Raw genomic sequence first — 22940 nt, 5'->3', positions numbered from 1 at the left:
TGTAGTTCTCAAATGAAGGCTCGGCAGACATTTTGTTTCCCAAAGGCATTTGACAGTGTCTGGAGACATTTGGAGTTGTGAGAGTTGGGAAGGGCATGGTGTTAAACAGCTATAATGCACAGGAACAGCCCCACAGCAGAGGATTAGCTGATACAAAATGGTGACAGTACATTGAGAGATCACATGGTAGTGGCAACAATACCTGGAGCCTAGATAAACAGGCAGATTTGTGTATGTAGCCCTGGCTGTCCTGGAACTCGCTCTGTAGATCAGGCTGACCTCGAACTCAGAAATCTGCCTGCCTCTACCTCCCAAGTGCTGGGATTAAAGGTATGCACCACCACACCCAGCTCAGACAGGCAGATTCTTGAGCCCAGACCAGACTGGTTTGCTGCTATCTCTATTTTGTTTGGTTTTTGATTTTTAGGACAGGATCTCAATGTACTAGACTGGCCTTGAACTCACTATGTAGCCGAAGTTGACCTGGAATTTCTAATTCTCCTGCCTCTACTTCCAAAGTACATGGCCATCACTTGCAGTTGGCCAGCACTGTTGTTTTCAGGCATAACAATAAAATAAAATACAATAAGTTAAAACAAAAACTAACCCATTGGAATTGGATAAAAACAAATAGAAGAGCCCGAGAAGGCACGAGAAACAGAGATCCACCTGTTCACACACTCAGGAGTCCCATAAAAACACTAAACTGGGCCGGGCGGTGGTGGCGCACGCCTTTAATCCCAGCACTCGGGAGGCAGAGCCAGGCGGATCTCTGTGAGTTCGAGGCCAGCCTGGGCTACCAAGTGAGTTCCAGGAAAGGCGCAAAGCTACACAGAGAAACCCTGTCTCGAAAAACCAAAAAAAAAAAAAAAAAAAAAAAACAACAATAAACTGGAAGCCGTAATACATACACCGAGGACCCAGTACAGACTCTTATGGGCCCTGTGCACACCCCCTCAGTCTCTGTCCAGTGCTTCCACTTGACCCTGAAGCACACTCATGTGTGAGAAACACTGGCAGAAAACTACACCGTCCTGTTTAGGAGCCACCAACAGTTGGCTAATTCAATGAATTAAAACAAAATCATATCCAAAATTCAGTTCTTTGATCACATTAGGTAATTTCAAGTGCTCAGTGGCCACCTATGGTTGGCGACTATTGGGTAGCCTAGAATGTTTCTGTCAGCACAGAATGATCTAGAGCATTAAACATGTAGACTTAAGAAGATGGCTTCTTACCATATGAAGGCTTAGCTACAGATGAACAGACACCGGCTGAGGTCACATGCACAAGACTAAAATTTTACCATCAGATATATGAGCAGATGGTAGTACCATATGGCAATTTGGGGACAAGCTTCCAGGATTTCTACCTCTCAGTGCCATGGGCCCCTCTGACAATCGAGCAAGGCCTCTTGTCCTAATATGTGTGCTGTTGCTATAACAGAATACCTGAGACTAAGTGATTTATAGAAGAAGGTGCCTTATCTTGGCTTGTGGTTCTGAGGTCTGAGAAGTCTAAGGGCATAATGGTGTCTGATGAAGGGTCCAGACATAATGGAAGCTGAAAGGGTAGAGACAGAGCACAAGGTGTTTACAACAGCCCCTGTTGTGATAAAGACATCAGTCCCCTTAACCTAATCCCCTTTGACAGGCCCTACCTCCCAGCACTCGCACAATGGTAATCAAATCTTAACATGAGTTTTAGTGGGGACAAACTATATTCAAACCATAGCACCCATGGGCTGCATCTCAGATGAAAGTCTGTAAATGCACAAACAAAATACAATTACAAAGAAACCCAATTATATCGAAATGCAGTTATTAAAATAAAAAAAACAGCACTGTGATATTGTAATATATATGTTTCTTTATTAACACAGTAATTAATAAGATAGAGTGGCAAGTCTAATAACTGCTGTAATTTCGAAGAAGTGATAAGTGAAAATGATATTTGGTGGGCTATGCAATCACGGTAATATGAGATGAAGTACCAGGAAGTCGACTGGAGATTCAGGCTCAGCCTCTGCAAAGGCAGCCATGGTTTGTAGGCTGTGCTCATAATTGAAGGAGATGGGAAATCTCATTAGGAAGTTAGTGGAAATAAAGAACAAGGTGTGTTGACATCCACATTTCCTTGGGATGGGATTGGACACCCTGCTGGAGTGGCTCCATACTTGTCCAATGGCTTCCCGGCCAACACAGTGGTTCTCAACCTGCGGGTTGCAACCCCTTTGACAAACCTCTGTCTCCGAAAATATTGATATCATGATCCATAACAGTAGCAAAATGACAGCTATGAAGTAGCAATGAAAATAACTTTATGATTGGCAGTCACCACAACATGAGGAACTGGATTAAAGGGTTGCCACTTCAGGAAGGTTGAGGACCGCTGGCTCAGGTCCTCTTCACACTTCTGTGGATGTGAACAAAGACACAGAGGAAAGGAGGTCAGTCGGAAAGGATTAGGCACTGGACCTGGATGTGGCAGTGTGTGTATTACTTCTGTCCTTGGTTAGCTGGATGACTCACCTGGGGCCTGATACAGACAGGCCAGTTGGCTCTGTCTCACCTAGCTACCTCAGCACCCACTTTAAAAGCTGGGCACAACAACATGTCTATAACCCCAGAGCTGAGGTGGCAGAGACAGGCAACTCTTAGGTGTTCACTGGCCAGCCAGTGAGGCAGAAACTGTGAGCCCTGGGTTCACTGAGAGACCTGCTCCCAAGAACAAGGTAGAAAGCAACAGAGACCATGACCTCCACATGTACAGACACCCATGACCTCCACATGTACAACACACGTGGGCATGTGCACACACACTTTTATCATGCTGGGAGAAGAGCCAATGTACTGAAGGCAGGATTATAAGGAGGCTCTGGAGACATATAATAGGGGCTCTTATCTCAGAAGAGAGAAGAAAAGGAAGAGCTAGAAAGGGAAATCCCAGTTTGGGGGGAAGAGTTTGAGGGCATTTACTAAGATTTAAGGTCCCTGCTTGACTACCAAGACCACCAGTGTCCCAGTGAATCTCACCTTATCCCACCCTCTCCCACCCCCAAAAAACCTAAGTTCTGAGACTGCAGCCTCAGCGGGGCCCACCTCCCTTGGTCACTCACATGGAGACCTGGCAGGTCCCCAGGAAGGAGGTAACAAAATCAAAAATAGCCTCTCCTCCAAGGAAAAAAATTAAAAATAGATTCCAACCCACATGAAAATTAGGGTGGAAAGAAAGGAAAGGAAAACAAAATGAATCATCTTTATGTGTTTTTGCTGAGCGAGAGCCTGTTGCCATGGCTACAGGGCCCTGTGTGTAGGCAGGGTCTTTTCCAGCAAGTTCAAGGCCCACTAAAGAGCCAATGGGGGCGGTCCGATTCCCAATATGTTACAGCCATCGGATCTGCGATCTTCCAACACAGTCACTGCCACCGAGCTGCTCTTGTTAATGACTGTCCCAGTTAATTTACGGTTTCCCTCCATTGTAATCTGTCTATCGCTGTAACTGAACAAACGAGACAACTGGTCTGGATCTCATGGGCGTTTAGGGAAACTCTTGCCTGCTTTTGCAATCTAGACAGTCAGGGGAGGTTATGCGAACTTGTGAAGGAGCCTGGTCTTAAATCACGGAGTGGGAACACTAGCTTCGCAGCCAGGGCCAACCAGCCACTGTGTGCTTTCCTGGTGGGTCTGCTGCATACATGAAAGTCCCCAGGGAGGCCAAGAAAGACAAGCGATCAGCAAGACCCCATGCTGGCCCTGTGTGCCTGAGAAACCACAACAGGACTGTGGCCTGATCCCTCCAGCAGAAGACCGGCTTGTGCTCCACTTACAAAACAGTACCTCTGGTTTAGAGGGCCTGAGTTCCAGGGGGTTCTTTTCTTGGAATTAGAGTTTGAAGCTGCCTCATACTGGAAAAATGATAGCTCAGGGCTCTGGTGAAGCATCTTGTCTCGCGTGTACTTTTCTAGAAACAGTAGTGGTCTGCCTTTAGGACAATCCAATACGTTAAAACTTCAGTCTGACAAACAAGCGCACTGGACAGGGAGGGAGGAAAAACTCGATTCAGAAACAATGCCTCCGTTTAAAACAATTGGCCTGGTGATGCTCCACACAGGAGATGGAAAAGACGTGTGATCTTACACAGTATCCTATGCCACACAGGGAGAAAGGATGTTGGAAACATTCACGGGGCAATTGACAAAATTACAATATGAATTGTAAATTCAAACCAAACCTTGTATTGATGATAAATTTCCTGAAGCTGCTAACGGCACCATGGCCATTCTTAGGAGATACTGAGGTATGTAAAAATGGAGGGTCGTGATGTACTCAACTCCTTTAGTCTGAAGGTCTGTGTCCCTCCTCTCCCCCCCCCCCCCCCCCACTGCAAATTCATGTTGAAATTCTATTGCTCAATGTGATAGTATCAGCAGCCAGGGGCTTTGGGGAGGAGATGAGTCCTTGAGGATACAGCCTTCAGGAATCTGTTAATGAGATTGGTATCCTCATAAAAGAGGCTCCCAAAGGCATTGTCACTTCTACCTCTGAGAGGACAAAGTAGCAAAGTGCTGTCTGTGAAGCAGAAGTGGGTCCTCACCAGGCACCAAATCTTCTAGCCTCCTGATTATAAAGGACCAAAAGAATCCCGACGCACATGTGCGAATCCAGAGAACAGCCCTCTGTGAGCTGGGAAGCAGCCCCTCACTGCTGAATACGCTAGCATATTGACCCTGACTTCTCAGGCACCAGAGGAGTGAAAAAACGAATTTCTTTTTGTTTAAAAGCCATCCAAGTTAATAAGAACAGGAATGTACCCTTGAACAATATAGGAAAAGATTTTATGCAGTCACCCCTTGGGATCTGTGGAGGACTGGTCCCAGGATTCTGCTCCCACACATACACACACATGCACCCATAAGAGTGCAAGTGGAGGCGTGTACACACACACACACACACACACACACACACACACACACACACACACACACCAGATTAATTAGTTAATCAGTTCTTTAAAACGAAAACACAAGGGGCTGCAGAGATGGCTCAGTGGGTTCGATTCCCAGCACCCACATGGCAGCTCACAGCTGTCTGTAACTCCAGTTCCAGAGGCTCTGACACCCTCACACAGACATGCATGCAGGCAAAACCCCAATACATAGAAAAATAAATAAGTTATAAAAAAAAGAAGGAAAGAAAGCACAAAACTAGAAAAATTGTATTGGTCAGCTCTGATTCATATAGTATTTTTCTACACCTGAAAGATGTGATAAATAATCCTAGATGTATTTGAGTGTCACGCATCAGAGTTAGCCCTAAAAAGGTGACTGCAAATTGAACTTTGCATACTTAAACACACCAGGAGGGCTAACGATATAAAAGGAAATTGAAGCAAATTGAAAAACAGAGTTCTAGCTGGGGTCTTCGGAAGCCCCATCCTTTCTATTAAATGGTATAGTATGTCCCTGTAGCCTACCCACATCCTTCTCTCTCCACTTTAAATCATTTCCAGACTACTTATAATATCTAAGGCAACATAAATACTATTCAAACAGTTGTTACGTAGTTTAACAATTTAGGGTTCCTGCTCAGCCATCCTAGGCCTAACTGATATAATATGGTGCGGGTTGGGCCAAGGTGCCCCGTGGGTGAGGGAGACATGCCATGCAGATTCGGTGGCAGGCTGTGGCGTGGAGTGATGGGAAGTCATTCACGCCATGCAGACACATGTCCACGTGGAAAGTTTATTAAAGGGGGGGATGGAGGGAAAGGGGAAGGGAGAGAGAGAAACAGAGAGAGAGAGAGAGGAAAGAAAGGAAGGCAGAGGTACATGCAGCCTCATGAAGAGAAGGGAGGGGGAGGGTTTTTTCTTACAGAAAATGACATTGACGCTGGGCAGCCCCGAGGGGCGGTTCAGAATGCTAACACTAACTACATTTTGGAGCTTTGTTGTTGTTCGGCTTTTCTAGTTTTGCTGTTGTGGTTGTGGTTGGAGGTAGAGTCTTATGTAGCCGAAAATGGCCTTGAACTCATTATGTAACCAAGGATGACCTCGAACTTCTGATCCTCATGCCTCCACTTCCTGAGTATTAGGATGACATGTGCACCACCATACCAGCCTGGGGGTGGAACCCGTACTGGAACCCTTGTACATGCCAAGCAAGCACTCTACCAACTCAACTATATACCCAGGGCTCCTAACTACATTAATCTACAACTGTTAGAATCCATGGATACAGAAGGTGGACTATATGCATTTACGTGTGTGTGTGTGTGTGTGTGTGTGTGTGTGTGTGTGTGTGTGTGTGTGTGTAGAAGATGCACAAATGAAATGAAATATAAAATGTTAAAAATATGTGAATATGAACACTTGTAATCCTAACATTCGGAAGGCTGAGACAGGAGGATCACCATGAATTTGAGGTCTGGGCTACAGAGTGAGTTCTGACCAGTTCAGGCTATAGAGTGAAACTGTCTCCGAAATGACAAAAGTCTGACTCTGAATAAAAGGTGGTTGGTATCTTTTGTACAGCGATCACCCTCCAACAACTCTGTACATTTGAAACTTTTTCCAAATAAAACTTTTTCAATTTGCTTCAGTTTTCTTTCATATAATTGTTAGATTTCAAACCTAGGACAAACGGCTGAGGTGCCTATTTAACATATCAAAGTGGCCTGCATCTCCCTAGCCCCAGATGGTCCTACAGAGCCTGGACAGTAAAATAGCCTACTCTTCCCAGACTTGGCCAGCAATCCAGCTTCCTTGCCCCGCCCCTCCCCCAACAACAACCATACCCAATGTCAACAGGGGTTAGTCATAGAGAAGATTGCATTGCCCCATATCATTTCTCTCTTATCAACAAAAAGGCTGGGATGTTAGGTTTCAAACCTGGGACAAATGGCTGATTTAACATATCAAAGCAGACACTGGCTTCCAGGTTTTCCCTGCATCCCTCAGTCCCTACCTGCCACAGGGCCCTCCTGGCTGGCATACCTGCCCCCTATCCTAAACTTCTCCAGCCCAGGGGCAGGGCTGCCCTTCCCCCAGTTGCCCTTCTCTATAATCAACCATTTTGGTTACCTCCCCCTTTTCCATCTTCTTTCTTTGGGCCTCCTGGCTGCTGCACCTGGTCCCTGCTCTCTCTCCTCTGTCTTCTGCTCCCCCTCTGCCCACATGACCCAGCTCAGTCTGGCCATGTCCACTCTGGACTCTCCCAGATGTCCCTGCCTCTGGCTATGCTTTCCCACACATCTACAATAAACCTTCTCTGATACATGACACTCAACTACAACTAGGATTATTTATCACATCTTTCAGGTATAGAAAATACATTGTGGACCAGAGCTGACCAATACAAGTCCTACTTTTGTGGTTTTGTAAAAAAAAAACAAAATTAAGGAGCTGGAGAGTTCGCTCGCTCAGTGGTTAAGAGCACTTGTTACTCTTGCAGAGGGCCTACATTGGACTCCCAGCACTCACATGACAGCTCACAGCCATCTGTAACTCCAGTCCCAGGGAATCCAGTGTCGTCTTCTGACCTTGATCAGGCACTGAGCATGTACATGGTACACATATATACATGCAGGTTAAAAAAAACTCATACCCATAAAATAAATAAATAGATCTAAAAAAGTGCTATTATTTACTTAGTGTGCATGCATGAGTGTGTGTGTGTGTGTGTGTGTGTGTGTGTGTGTAAGTGTAGGGACATTTAAGACCACAGCATGCACGTGGAGGTCAGAGGATAACTTGCACTTGAAATGAGGCTAGTCCCAACAAGGAATACTCTAAATGCAAAATTCACACCAGATTCCACAGACAAAAAAAAAAAAAAAGATTGAAAAATACCTTGGGTTCTTTCCTCCCATCATGTGGGTCCCAGGATTAAACTCAGGTTGTCAGATTTGGCAGCGGGTTCCTTTACCCACTAAGCCATCTCTCCAGCCCATGCTCCACCCAACCCCACCCCACCCCTGCCTTGATTTTTTGAGACAGGGTTTCATACAATAATCAAGCTACCCTGGAACTCACTGTGCTGTCAAAGCTGGCCTCGAATTTGTGGCAATCCTCCTGCCTCCTCCTGCCTCATCTTCCCAAGTGCTGGGATTACAGGCAGTTGGCCACCATACCAGGCTTCTAATATTAGTTTCCGTGATGATGGCAATGTTGGGTATATGCATTGTCCTGTGCCGATGATTATGGCCACAAGCAGCTATTGAGCACTTGGAATGAGGCTAGTCCCCAAGGGGAATGCTGTAAATGTAAAATACACACCAGACTTCACAGGCCAGGTATGAAAAAAGAATGAAAAATAGTTTGAGTCTATAGAGCTATATATATTAATAATTAATGTCACCTGCTTCTTGTTATTTTTAAGATGACTACCAGAAAATTTCAAATTACTTACATGACTCATATTTGCAGCTCATTTTATACTTCTATTGGGTAGAAGGGGTCTAGGAACTTGTGGGAACTGGTTTTCCCTTGCTTTCCTAGCCCAGCTGTCTGTCACAACAAAACACTCTGAGGAAAATCCTAAGAACCATATGTCTAGGCAAGGGAAAGTGTTGGTCAGGGAACAATCTACATAGAGAAACAGAAGCTGAACGTTGTAGGGATGGTTTTGTTCAAAGCCCACTCTGCCCCTGTAGAGTACTGTCGGGGGAACTGTTGGAGTCTCTGTTCCGTCAAGAGAAAAGACCAGCATTGCCAGCCCTGAACTGGACAGAGCATGAGAGCTCACTGCGCAGGCTGAGTACAGCCAGCTGTCCTTTCCAACAATGCTCGTGTAGAGGTCTCAGTGTTCTTCCAGCACCTTGCTCTTCCCATCAGAAGGTGGAAGGCATGGCCACCAAGGGGACTCAATGGGTAGACATTTGCAGTCATGCCCGACAACCTGAGTTCAATCCCCAGGACCCACATGCTGGAAGGAGACAAAGTTGTCCATGTTCATTCACCTCATGCTACTTGCTCGTGTGTGTGCACACACATACACACACACACCTTAATTAAATAATACAAAGACGGAGTCAATGTCCCATGACCACTCCTACCAAAATGTTCTGTGGAAAGGACACTACTTGTGGCCTTGACACAAGTAATCACAGCTCTTGAGAGTCTCATGCAGGAGGATTTCGAGTTCTAGGTATCTGGGCTACAGAGAGACTTTGTTTCAGAAAAGTAAAGTAAAATACAAAGAAACTGGCACTGTATAACCTGACTCTTTTGGTCATCACTCATCCCTGGAACTCAATTATCATTTCAGGAGGAAGCCTGGGCTACGTGAGAGGCCAGCTTAGAACTCAACTGGCAGCCAGACTCAACTACCAGATACTATGCATGCCCAGGCTTCTAAGGGCTCCAGCCCTCAGACTCGGAGCCTTTGTGGTGACACTCCAGGCACCCTAAAGCAGAGACAAGCCATTTCTGCTGGATTCTGTCTCAGTTGCCAGCTAGCAGTGTCTGTGAAGATTTAATAAATGGTTTCAGGCTGCTAAGTTTGAAAGTAATTTGTCTTGCAGCCCTAGTACCTGGAACATCCAGAGTATGGCCGTAAACATCCAAGCTTTATTGAAAGAGGACACAGCTGCAATGCATGCCGGGGCATGAGGTTGGGAGCTGTGTTGGTTAATCTTCTTTGTCAACTTGACTGGATTTAGAATCACCATGGCAACGCACCTCTGGGTGTGTCTGTGAACGTGTTTCCAGGGAGGTTGAAGTGAAGGGGAAAGACCCATCCTGAAGATAGGTAGAGTCCTGGACTGCATAAAACAGAGAAGTGAGCTGAATGGTGGCCGGCCGGCGTCCTCACACTCTGCTTCCTGTTGCATGGGAACGAGCCTGGTTGTGTGAGAGCCCACTCCCATGACTTCCCACCAGGATGGACTTGTACCCTCACATTGTGAGACAAAATGAGCCCTTTCTTCCTTCCATTGCTTTACTCGGGTATCTTCTCACAGCAGCAGGAGAAAAAACTAATAATAAAGGGAGGAAGCAGTAAGCCTTTGCCACCACCCTCCAGTGCATTCTAGCACACCGTGGGAAACACCAGCTTAGTGTCTAGCAACTGCTCAGTAGATCTCAATTAGGTTTTTCTAGAAGTAGCAATGGCTTGCGAAATTTTCTGAGGGAAGACTCAAAACGCAGAGCCGCCTTGAAAGCACGGAGTTTGACATTAAATAGGTGTTAAAATATGCATCGTCCCTATTGCCTTTCAGCTCTGGAGAACTCCAGTCACGACGATAATTAATATAATGGCTTGATTTATTGCTACTCCTCCTCTGGATTGTATTTCTTTGGTTATTTTTTCATGTTTGAATCACACAAAACAGGCTGACTAAGGTAAAAGGCTGTGGAGGATGTTCTCCCAGAAGAGGGAAGGGCGGGGACAACACAAAAGAGAAAAATGGAGGGAAAATATACGCAAATATAATTTCTAAAATTAGCAACATACAGGGAAAGAGATTATCTGCATACTGGAAAAATACAGTGGCTCCAGGCAATCTTGGGAGTGAGGTCGTGTAGAAGTTAGAAAGAAACCAGAGGCTGAGTGACTGAAATACCTGGTCATGTTCCACGGAGGGAATACTACTGTTGGCCCTGCCAGCTTGGGTCACGTGACAGGGGAGTGGAAGGCGCCTACCCACCCATGTGTAGTCATTCACCAACACTCCCCACTCTGAACCAGAAGAAGGTACCCATTTGCCTAAACAAAATACCTTTGGGTCAGCCGACTAAACTGAGTCACTGGGTGGAAGTGGAGCAGAGAAGCATAGCAAATCGACTTTATCAGAGAAAGGGCAAATCCACAAAGAAAACCCTTAAGTGGCTAACCTCTGGAGTGGGAGCGGCAAGGTGAATGCTGGGAACGCTAGAACAGCTGACATGTCCTGTCCCCACCTCATGCCTCTCCCCAGCATCATCTCTTTTAATCTAGGACAAGCATATGAAGGAGATTTTCGTAATCCCAGATTACAGACGAGACCATGGAAGCTGTACGTTTAATTTCCCAAGACCACAAAAATTAGAAAACAGAATCAGGTCTCAGTTACTAAGGAGGTTTGGGGGTCCTTCTTCACTTCCATCATAACCAGTGTTTCAAACAACTTAACTTTATGAGGAGGCTTACCACACACCATGAGCAACTAGGAGAAACTAAGAGAAGCGAGCCTCAGAGAGACAACTGCCTCTGAGTCCCAACCCAGTCACCCACATACGACCTCCAACCACATCCATGCAGGTTCAGCACAAAGAAGGTACCACAGGGCAAGGAACTGGGCAAGGAGGTCCATAGAAATGGGTCGAGTGGAGAGGGGGAGGGGACAGTCCCCTGAGACACATGCAGGGGGAAAAAAAGCAAGCCTAAACTGCATCTCTGTGGATGGTGGGCCCAGGGATTCACAGCCTAATGAACTAGATCATGAAAGCTCATTTGCCTGCTCGATAGCTTCTTCCATTCTCTCAGGTTCACTTGGAGCAGAAAGAAAAGGGAGCTGGGAGAGAGCCTTTTTATTTTATTTCCTCCTCCAGCTTTCAAAGCAAGGGAAGATGGATGGAAACAGGTGTCAGGACAACCCTCCCTACCTCCCTGGGAGGCAGGTGTGGCCCAGTGAGTCTGAGAGAGTAGAGTCAGCACCAACCAACTGGATGAGTATCCTCCATAAACCATGGCCAGCCCAGTCAGCCGCACGGAAAGGCCTTTCGGATGGAGACAGCCATTCGTAACTTAATTGGGTGAGAGAGCAGCTAGCTGGGCCTAGCTGCCCAAGTGATGTCCCAGAGACTGGGATGCTGGACGAAGCTGGTCATTGGACCATAGAACCTATGGGAAGCTGGTCATGGGACCCCACAAAACAGCAGTTCTCAAGTAATTTGTGCTGAAGGACTTGTTATTTCTTTTGTTTGTTTGCTTGCTTGCTTTCCCCAGCTGTCACAGACAAATCGCTTGTAAAGTATTTTAAAAAATGAATTATGGGAGGTGGGGGGAATGACATTTTTTTAAGCCCAATTTTAATAGTCTCTGGATTCAATAGACATAAAATGGCTCTGACACATAGAAGTTCTAAAATATTTATTCTTGATTTCTGTGTTAGGTTGTCGCTTACAGGGTAACAAATTGCTGCTAAACCAGCCCAGGTCTGCAGACCACTGTTGGAGAATCATTGCCATAGAAGACTCTAACATGGTTGAACAGAGCTTCCTAGCCCTGACTAGTTATCCAACAAAGGCAAGAATGTCACTGAGGTAAGACATCCCAAGAAACAGGAGTGCCTGACAACCCTCTGTTGAGTCTTACATCCTATAGATGTTGAGGATTCTATCCTGTATGTTATGTTCTATAGATGTCTCCAAGGCACAGAGCTAAGATGCTAGTATAGTCATGCTCCCTTAAATGGAAAAGCCAAGACTCAGTGTAGGATTAAGTATTTTTCAAGTTCACAAGGAGGTTAGAAACCGAGGTCTTCCTTCATAGCAATGAGCTCTCTCTCCCGCCAACTTCCTCACTCTGCTAAGGATGGCATTGTCTACATGAGTGTCCCCAAGTTCCATGCTCTCCCTTCAGGGGCTCCTCTTCTCTGCAGTTGCTGACAATGTCATTGAGCATCATTCAGATTCCTCTGAGCCTTCTTAGGTGCCTTCTTCTTCACCCCTTTTCCATGAGAAAGAAGAGTCAGAACCTCTCCAAAAGAAGAGACAGGGTCTCCAATGAGAGAACTCTTTGGTAGGCAACAAGAACCAACAGACCCGTCTTGGATATTTCCTCCCACCCACTGGTGACTTGAACTTTCTAGAATAGGTAGGGCACCTGGGACCTGGAACCTGGGCCCTCAAGTCCTCACAACTCCCACAGCTCACTGCCTCAGCCTGGTTTTCTTGTCTCAATCAGGACAAAGGGGGTCTATGCAACTCTTCCCCAACTAAGCCATCTTAGAGTCCACACTGTCTACTAGGCAGACCCACAAGCTCCTGACCTGCTAGTTGCCAGCAACGGAAAATCCTGTTAGGGCCACTTCTGTCTCTGCCAGCAGATGTCACTGCAGCCTGACCTCGGGTTACCAAAAGGGCACTGGACACAAAGTTTCTTGATCCCTTTGCTGTTCTCTTCTGGTGTGGCGAGTTTGCTGCTGACTGCAAGAAAGATGTGTTTTGTCCCTCTGTTTCACCATCTGTGAAATGGACCCATTCCCCCTCACTCCCTATCTTCCTCGAAGAGAGAATTTAAATAGCCATGATGTTCCAGAACTAGTTAGTTCTCACCCTCCCCAACCTCAGTTATTCCATCAATCAGAGTACCCCGGTGATAACTCATTTGCATCTACCAAAACAGGTACCCAGAACCATCTCCACCTATTTCCGTTTCCATAGTAACAGAAGAGTATAAAAAAAAACACCTCTAACAAAATAAGACACCTAAGAGGCATAAACAAAATATGTGATGGTGTGGGAGACTGTAAAGTTTTTATTGCCACCTGTTTGGAAGACCTGCATAATTCAATCGTGCTCCCAGCATTTGCGAGGGAAGCAATCACCCCAAAGTTGTGGCAATAAAGCCTTTATAGTCCCCCATGCTAGCACACCCACTTTGGAGGTACAAAGCCCCAGTTTGATAAACTTCCGCTTTTCATATTTGCATAATGGAAATGGACGAGATTTTCAACCCAGGCTGCTGGGAGGCTTTACTCGAAGCTCTCCTGGAAGCAATTCTAGAAGCTCATCTAAGTGGAGATGGCTCCAAGAGAAATCAAACCCTGCAGACAGGATGGTGGGGCTGGGCAGGGACACTGGGAAAGGGTCTTCCCGCTCCCTCAGACCTGAAGCTAGGCAGGTTCTCGTTGAAGGTCTTATCCCCCCTGAGTCTAGGAATCACAACTCGGAGTGCTCTGTAGGAAAGCACGCTAAGTGAGAAAGCTTGCCTAGGGTGAGTGTAGGGAAGAAAGGCCCCAACTTAAACAGCCACTCAATGTTCCTCACCATCAGCCTCCCCCACCCCTCCCAGAGTTCTCTCACTTTCTCGAGTACCTTCTCCCTCAATCTGCTGGGGACAGGCCGGGTAGCAGTGGTTGTTCTAGACGCCTCTCCCTTTCTCCCCTCTCCCGGCAGATTACCGCAGCCCTGCCAGGACTCAGTGGTAAAAGTTTGAGCGTGTCTGCAGAGCTTAATCAAATGCTAATTCCGTGTGGTGAAAGAATTTGCTGGAATCTGCAAGGGAGCTCCTGGCAGCAAGAAAATGCGTTGATTCACTCCCAAATCTGCTTTGCCCAAGCCGGGTGCGATTTAGAGCGTAAGCTGTATTAAATCACAAAGTGCTGTGTGGATCACACAGCCATCCTTTGTGTCGTTAATGAAGGGAAAAACAGGGCTTTATTCTGAAGCTTTGTGTATAATCAGATGCCATGTTGTAAAGCTCTGGAAAACACACCAGAAATCATAATTGGGAGGAAATAAAAGGGTTAGTCCAAAACAGCGTATGCAAATAAGAAGGAAAAAGAAACTGCCCCCAAGATTTGTGCGTTTCAAGAATCAACTTTTAATTCATGCACAGGGAGATTACAGAAGGGGAGGGGCGGCCTTTAAAATGGTATGAAAAGCTAGTTTAGATGTAAATGAGAGATAATGGGCTTTCACCAGGAAACAAGCAAGGGGGCCTAGTTTGTGCCCAGGGCTGGGGGCGGGGGGCATTTTGGCTTCTGGTTGTCCTCACTGCTGCAAAAATACTCAGGGCTTGCAGTCAGATAAGAGAGGAAAGGTTTCGCCCCACCGGCTCTGGTAAGCTGCCTAAGAAAGAAGGAAGGTCCAGGTTGCCTGTAGTAATCCCCAAGATTCTGGGCCTGGCTGAGGTGGGGTAGGGGTAGCTTGCTTGTTGTTTTAACACAGAAAATCTCTACGGTGTGATCATTTCGAGGTCGCCTAGGAAAGTGGCTGGGGTTTTGACGCCTGTCGTACAGCTGGAGTTTAAGGAACGCAGCGCCGAGCCTTCCCCAGCCCTAATTCACTAATGATTTGCTTATTAGTTCGGATCAGGGAGCCGGTTTCTGGAGAGATGTGAATTGCCATTGATTTAATCCTCTTCCCAGCACGCGCTCCCAGCCTAGGGTGAGGCTGTGAGGGGAGAGGGGGGCTGTCAGCTGGTTCAAGAGCAAGTTGCTGCTTCTCCTGCCTGGCTTTGTCTGCCTCCCCGACCATCTGCTTTCAGGCGGAGGAACCCTGGGTGAAGGAGCTGAGCCCAAGAGCCCAATGCCTGGTCTCTAGGCCTGTGTGTCTCTGGGTGACTGATGCTGAGCTCAGTGTTGTCCTTGGGAAATACAGTATGTGGGCAAGATACTGCTTGCATCTCGTTAAACTAGAACATTGAGGCTAGCATAGAGCTCACACTGACTAGCCATTATTCAGTGTGTATCCTCGCTTAAGCCACCCGCCTCTCCAGTTTAGAGGGAAGAAGCTGAGCCTCAGAGAAGTTAAGTAGCCTGCCTAGGGTCACACAGGGAAATCACTGGAAGGCCAAGGTGTGTAGCTCCAGGGTATTCAGTCTACACCACTGCACCATGTAGCCTACCTAAGCCTGCTCCACCTTACATGAGCCATCTCATCTGTCTCTCTGTAAACAGCCACCAAGAAAAAGGGTTTTTTCTCACTGGGGCCTCATAGTAGAGGCCTGTAATCTCAGCTACTCTGGAGGTTGAGGCAGGGAATCTCAACTTCAAGACTGTCTGGACTAAAGAGTGATTTCAAGGCCAGTTTGGACAATTTGGGGAACCCCTGTGTCAAAATAAATGAGAAGAGGCCTAAGAATAGAGCTCAGGGGGAGAGTGCTTGTTTAGCATGCTCCAGGCCTATATTCAATCCCCCTAAAAGGCAAGCATTTCTAGCCATCATTCTAACTACATACTTTTCCCAGGCCTTTACCACTGAACTGCTGCCCCAGGCTCTTAGTAGATCATTTAATGATAATCTGCTGCTCATGGGCCAAGAAAGAGAGATCTCTTAGTGAGTGGCTGCCATTTTCTGAACATGACAACACGTGTGACCCACACTTACTAGCCTAATTAATTGTAAGTCCCAGCTCCACATCTTTGCTCAGACAGTTCCTTGCATGACCCACCCCACCCTTCTCCAAACAGCATCCCCTTCATTTAATCCACCAGCAAGCTGCTGGTCATCTTGTCCCCACCCTAACCTTCAGTCCTAGAGGAGTTCACCTTCCCAACCACCATCAGGCTCTTCGCACTCACCCAAGGCCCTCTTTCCATGGATCTCTGTCCCCATTTCTCACCTCCCCCTCAAGCCTTCCACTTTGTTGCCTTTCCCATTCTATAGCATCTTTGACATAGACGCTCCTCAGAAAATACTGTAAAACCTAGGCCTTGATTTGTGGTTTCTTAGGAAATTGCCAGTGGCTGTCTTTTCAATGCCGGCAAGCCAGGCCATTCCTCAAAAGAGATCCATTCCAGAGGTCACTCTATTCCAGAATACTCCCAGGGGATCAAGGAGAACAAAACTTTTCTAAGACATGTCTGTGGTTGACGAGCCTTCAAAGTCAGTACTAACAAAATCCAGTTATCTAGTTATACTACTTACACTAGTAACACTAGTAACTAGTGGGTGCTCAAGTGCCGTGGTCGGCACTGAGGCTGTTGAAATGAAGGAGACACAGAGTCTGCCTTTCTATCCAGAGTACTTTCGGGGGCGGGCTTCAAGACAGGGTTTCTTTTTGTAGCCCTAGCTGTCCTGGAACTCACTCTGTAGACCAGGCTGGCCTTGAACTCAAGGATCTGCCTGCCTCTGCCTCCCAAATGCTGATTAGGCATGCATCACCTGGAATAGAGTACCTTTGCTTAACCTCTATTTTTACATGTATGAGTGTTTTGCATGTATGTATGTCCATACACCATGTGATGCATGCAGTGTCTATAAAGTCCAGAAGAGGGTGGTGGATCCTCTAGGACTGGAGTTGCAGGAGGTTGAGTACTAGGAATTGAACCCAGGTCCTCTGCAAAAACAAGTGCTCTTAACCAATGAGCCATCTCTTCAGCCCCATCCAGATTTTTTAACTGGAATAAATAAGCATTGTGCGTGAGTCCCCCACCCAGTGGTAAGCTGAACAAGAGCTGGGGTCAAGCCCAGTGTTGTTCACTTGTCTGTCTCCATCTCATAGCACAGCACAAGGAATGCTCAAGAAATAGATTCTGAATATGAACGTGCAGAGAACTTGACCAGGTTACTTCATTTAATCTTTACTCCAGTGCTGCAAGCTTAGTCCAGTGATTCCATTTTAATGATGGAAAAAACAGGCTTACTGAGTTTCTGTAAGTTTCTAGACATCATATGGAACAAGGAGACGGGCAATGAGCCCGTGGCTGTCTGCTTCCAAATTCATTTAGCACACCTCTCGCCCACGGTGCCCTCTTGAGTTAGTAGGTGATGGGGCAGGAAGATAATACTAAGTGTAAGGAAACAGATTAAAGGAGGCTGCAGAGACACGGCAACTAAATGCGATATTGATCCTAGGTTGCATTCTGCATCAGGAAATGAGCATTCAGTCTAGGAACTATTGGCAAAATGGGAGTGTGGAGCATGGTATTTTTGTACTGGTATAAATTCCCTGGATGTGAAAATGGCCTTGTGGTTAGGAAGTTCAGGCTGCGATATTTAGATGAGAAATGTCATGATGCCTGGTAAATTCATCATGTTCTCTCTCTCTCTCTCTCTCTCTCTCTCTCTCTCTCTCTCTCTCTCTCTCTCTCACACACACACACACACACACACACACACACACATACAAAGAGAGAGTCTCATGTCTGCCTCAGCCTCTCTAGTGTTCCCATATACCTAGCTTAGAGAGAAAAATTCTAATGGGTTAGGAAAAAGATAAGCAATTACACAGACAGACAGATAGACAGACAAGCAACTGTTGCAAAGAATAATTCATAAATCAAGATGTAAGGTACACAGTTGCCCAACATGCTACACTTTCTATTTTGTCTGGAGGTTTGATATCTTTCCAAACAAAAATTGAAAGAGGAGAAAACGACACAGAAATGACCCTGAAATTTTTGTTCACATCCACAAGGAAGGCTGAGGGCCACAAAAGCAGACACCTTGGTCCCAGTAAGTGCTCAACAGCTGTGAAAATGGATGCATTAGCCCAGGCCCGTTTTTCCAGGAACACTCGCAAGAAGCTTCTTTGGCAATGGACTATTTTTTTTTCTAGGTCTTTTCAAATGTGAGACTAAATTAACTACTCTATACCATTAAGTAACAGAGCGGTGCACGTGAAAGAGTACCAGCAGCACTGGGACGAGGTAACCCACCTCCAATTCAGAGCTCAAATCTGGGCCACTTATTACCTTGGGTAACATCTAAATGTCAAAAGGCAGGGATGGAGCCAGAGAGCAAAGCTTGCCCGTGAATACAAATGGGAACGGGCTTTAAAAATAAAGCCTGGGTTCAGATTCCAATACTCCAAATGCCAATCAAAAGATTCATTTATTTTTTAAGTATGTGGGTGAGAGTTGAGCGTCACATCTGAAAGGCAGTTATCCAGGAATAAGCGTGGATTCATCCTGTCGATTTTGAATATCTGTTTGTCTGCCTCAGCTGAAGCTTCATTTTGTGGATTTTGTTTCTGGCTTGGTTTGACGTGTTTCCCATGAATAAAATGGGGAAGGGCGTTACTCTTTGATTTTTGTTTTTAATGGTTCTATATTTGCGAAAGTTTTTCAAGATAAAAATTGTTATGAAGGGAAGAGAATCATTCAGATATGGCCCTTTAAATAACTATGAACACTAGGTTGAGGGAATAAGATAGACTCTTCAAATTTAAAGTAAATGGATATATATGGAGGACTTATTTTTAAGTCCAAGATTTCCCCCTAAATGGAACAATAATTGATGCCTAGGGTAAAATTTTATTGTAAGTACCATGATTGAACCCAGGGTTCAGTGCATGCTAGGCAAATGTTGTTCTGGGCTAGTGTAGAAAGCTAGAGAAAGTTAACAGGACATGGGAAGGGAAAGGAATCCCTTACCCCAGAGTCTGGTTGAAGCTTCTCACAAGCCGAGTCAAGAATTCCGGAACTCTGGGGTTGGGAGATAGCTCAGTGGTTAAGGGCATTTACTGTTCTTCCAGATATCCTGGATTCAGTTCCCAGCACCCTCATGGCAATTCATAACCTTCTGTGGCTCTGGTGCCAAGGAATCCAATGCCTCTTATGACCTCTAAGGGTTCCTGCATACACACAGTACACATACCTGCACTCAGGCATGCACAGGTACACATAAATAATAAATAAAAGGATTACATCACAATTAACAACACTTATTCTGAAGGCTGTTGACACAGTGACAAGATTCCTTTCACACAGAGATTTCAAACAAGAATGTTTAAGTAGCCTAAGTTAGGTGAACTTTCTGCAATTTTCAGAGACTATCACAAACAAGATTATGAACTTTGTTTACAATAAAAACATGTTTTGGTCTCTTCTCCATCTCCGTGACCTGTGGTTTTAGTCATCAGCTGTAATCCTGTCCACCAGACCTCAAGAATCACCCTCTCATTTTGCTTACTAGGAAAAACAAAACACAAATTTCAGAAACCTTTTGGACAGTGTAACTTTAGAAGCCAACAAAATCACATCTGTATAGCTACTGTGGTGCTGAAGTGCAACTCTTGGGAAGCCCATGGATGTGTAGTGCCCTCTCCCTACCTAAAATCTCTCTTAAAACCTGTTCTTACTAAACTCCAACTCTGCTTCATACTTACTTGCTCTGAGATTCTTTTCTGGGGCCCAGTCAAGAATCCAGGCTTCACTTCCATAGCAGTCTCTACAAGTAGAAGAGTAGCGCTGTGTCTCTAGCCCCCTCCCTACTGTTCCTTCACTACCACCAAGCCACATCCACAGCCCCAAGATGAACTTTTGTCAACACTTTAAGAAAGAGGCAGAAGCATCTGATGGAGTCCTTTCTGAAGACAGGTCTCTGACTCTAAACAGCTGTGATGTATTAGCTTGGAGGCATCTAATTCCTGTAGGTAAAGTTCAGATGATGTCTTTGGCAGCTGGTGGGTGAGGAGGTGACTTCTGACGGGGGCAAGGCCACAAAGCAGACAATCTTGTTCTGAAATGGGAGAGTCCAGCTCAGTGCAAAGGAAAACCCTGAACTGCCATTAAGCCCAGCCCTGTTACCACAGGCAAACACTCTGGGAGCCAAGTACAGGCGGAAGTCCTATTCAAGGGCTGGGGAGGAAAGCCTCTGCTTCCTAGCCGGGCACCATCTTATTTCATCTGAGGAGAAACTCATAGCATGGGCAAGAACAGAGATGAAAAGAACAAGGAGCCAAGATGGTTTTCGCACAGAATTCTACCAGACTTTCAAAGAACTAATTCCAATACTCCTCAAATTATTGCACAAAATAGAAACAGAAGGAACATTGCCAAATTCATTTTATGAGGCCACAGTCACTGATACCCAAACCACACAAAAATTCAACAAAGAGAATTATAGACCAATTTCCCTCATTAACATAGATGCAAAAATACTCAATAAAATACTCAAAAATGGAAATCCAAAAACCCATCAAAAAGATCATCCACCATGATCAAGTATGCTTTATCCCAGAGATGCAAAGATGTTTCAACATATGAAAATCAGTCAATGTAAAACACCATATAAACAAACTGAAAGAAAAAAAACACATGATCATCTAATTAGATGCTGAAAAAACCTTTGACAAAATCCAACACCCCTTCATGATAAAAATCTTGGAGAGATTAAGGATACAAGGAACATATCTAAACATAAAAGAGGCAATTTATAGCAAGCCTATAGCCAACATCAAATTAAATGGAGAGAAACTCAAAGCAATTCCATTAAAATTAGGAACAAGACAAGGCTGTCCACTCTCTCCATATCTATTCAATATATTACTTGATGTTCTAGCTGGAGCAATAAGCCAACTAAAGGAGATCAAAGGGGATACTAATTGGAAAGGAAGAAGTCAAAGTATCACTATTCACAGATGACATGATAGTATACATAAGTAAATCCAAAAAACCAGGGAACTCCTACATCAGATAAACTTCATCAGCTACATGGCTGGATACTAGATTAACACAAAATAATCAGTAGCCCTCCTATATACAAATGACAAATTGGCTAAAAAGGAAATCAGGGAAACAACACCCTTCACAATAGCCACAAATACTATAAAATACCTTGGGATAACTCTAACCAAGCAAGTGAAAGACCTGTATGACAAAAACTTCAAGTCTTTGAAGAGAGAAATTGGAGAAGATATCAGAAGATGGAAAAAAATCTCCCATGGTCATTGATCAGTAGGATTAACATAGTAAAAATGGCTATCCCACTAAAAGCAATCTACAGATCCAACACAATCCCCATCAAAATTCCAACACAATTCTTTACAGACCTTGAAAAGACAATACTCAACTCCACATGGAAAAGGGAAAAAAAACCCAGAATAACTAAAATAATCCTGTACAATAAAAGAACTTCTGGAGGCATCATCATCCCTGATTCATCATCCCTACAGAACTATAATAGGAAAAACCACATGGTATTGGCATTAAAAACAGGTTGATCAATGGAATCAAATTAAAAATCCAGATTTAAATCCACCTATGAACACCTGATTTTTTTTTATAAAGAAGCCAGAAATACACACTGGGGGAAAAAAGCATCTTCAACAAATGGTGCTGGTCTAACTGGATGTGGACATGTAGAAGGCTGCAAATAGATCCATATCTATCACACTGTACAAAACTCAAGTCCAAGTGGATCAAAGACCTCAACATAAAGTCAGATACACTGGACCTGACAGAAGAGAAAGTGGGAAATAGCCTTGAATGCATTGGCACAGGAGACAACTTCCTGAACAGAACAGCAATAGCACAGGCACTGAGATCAACAATAAATGGGACCTCATGAAAAGCTTCTGTAAGGCAAAGGACAGCCTACAGAATGGGAAGATTTTTACTAGTTCCACATTTGGATGTAAAGGATTAATATCCAAAATATATAAAGAACTCAAGAAAATAGATATTAAAAAACCAAATAATCCAATTAAAAATGGGGTACAGATCTAAACATTGAATTCTCAATAGAGGAATCTCAAATGGCTAAGAAACATTTAAAGAAATGATCTCTGCTGAGTAGTACTCATTGTGTATATGTACCACATTTTATTTATCCATTCTTCAGTTGAGGGGCATCTAGGTTGTTTCCAGGTTCTGGCTATTACAAATAATGCTGCTATGAACATAGTTGAGCATGTGTCCTTGTGGTATGATTGAGCATTCCTTGGGTATATGCCCAAGAGTGGTATACCTGGGTCTTGAGGAAGACTGATTCCCAATTTTCTGAGAAACCGCCATACTGGTTTCCAGAGTGGCTGTACAAGTTTGCATTCCCACCAACAGTGCAGGAGAGTTCCCTTTGCTCCACATTCTCTCCAACATAAGCTGTCTTCAGTGTTTTTGATCTTAGCCAGTCTGACAGGTGTAAGATGGTATCTCAGAGTCATTGAGAGAAATTTTGCATTTCCCTAATGACTAAGGATGTTGAGCAACTCCTTAAATGTCTTTCAGTCATTTGAGATTCTTCTGTTGAGAATTCTCTGTTTAGCTCTATAGCGCATTTTTTAAATTGGACTGTTAGGTATTTTGATGTCTAGTTTCTTGAGTTCTTTATATATTCTGGAGATCAGCCCTCTGTCAGATGTGGGGTTGGTGAAGATCTTTTCCCATTCTGTAGGCTGTCCTTTTGTCTTGTTGACCGTGTCCTTTGCCCTATAAAAGGTCCCATTGATTAATTGTTTTTCTCAGTGTCTGTGCTGCTGGTGTTATATTTAGGAAGTGATCTCCTGTACCAATGCGTTCAAGACTACTTCCTACTTTCTCTTCTATCAGGTTCAGAGTAACTATATT

Source organism: Peromyscus californicus, unplaced genomic scaffold (genome assembly GCF_007827085.1).
Source record: "Peromyscus californicus insignis strain IS unplaced genomic scaffold, ASM782708v3 Scaffold_10__1_contigs__length_136768540, whole genome shotgun sequence".
In the NCBI taxonomy this organism is placed as follows: Eukaryota; Metazoa; Chordata; class Mammalia; order Rodentia; family Cricetidae; genus Peromyscus; species Peromyscus californicus.
The sequence above is the reverse complement of the archived record's forward strand: the minus strand, read 5'-3'. Positions refer to the sequence as shown.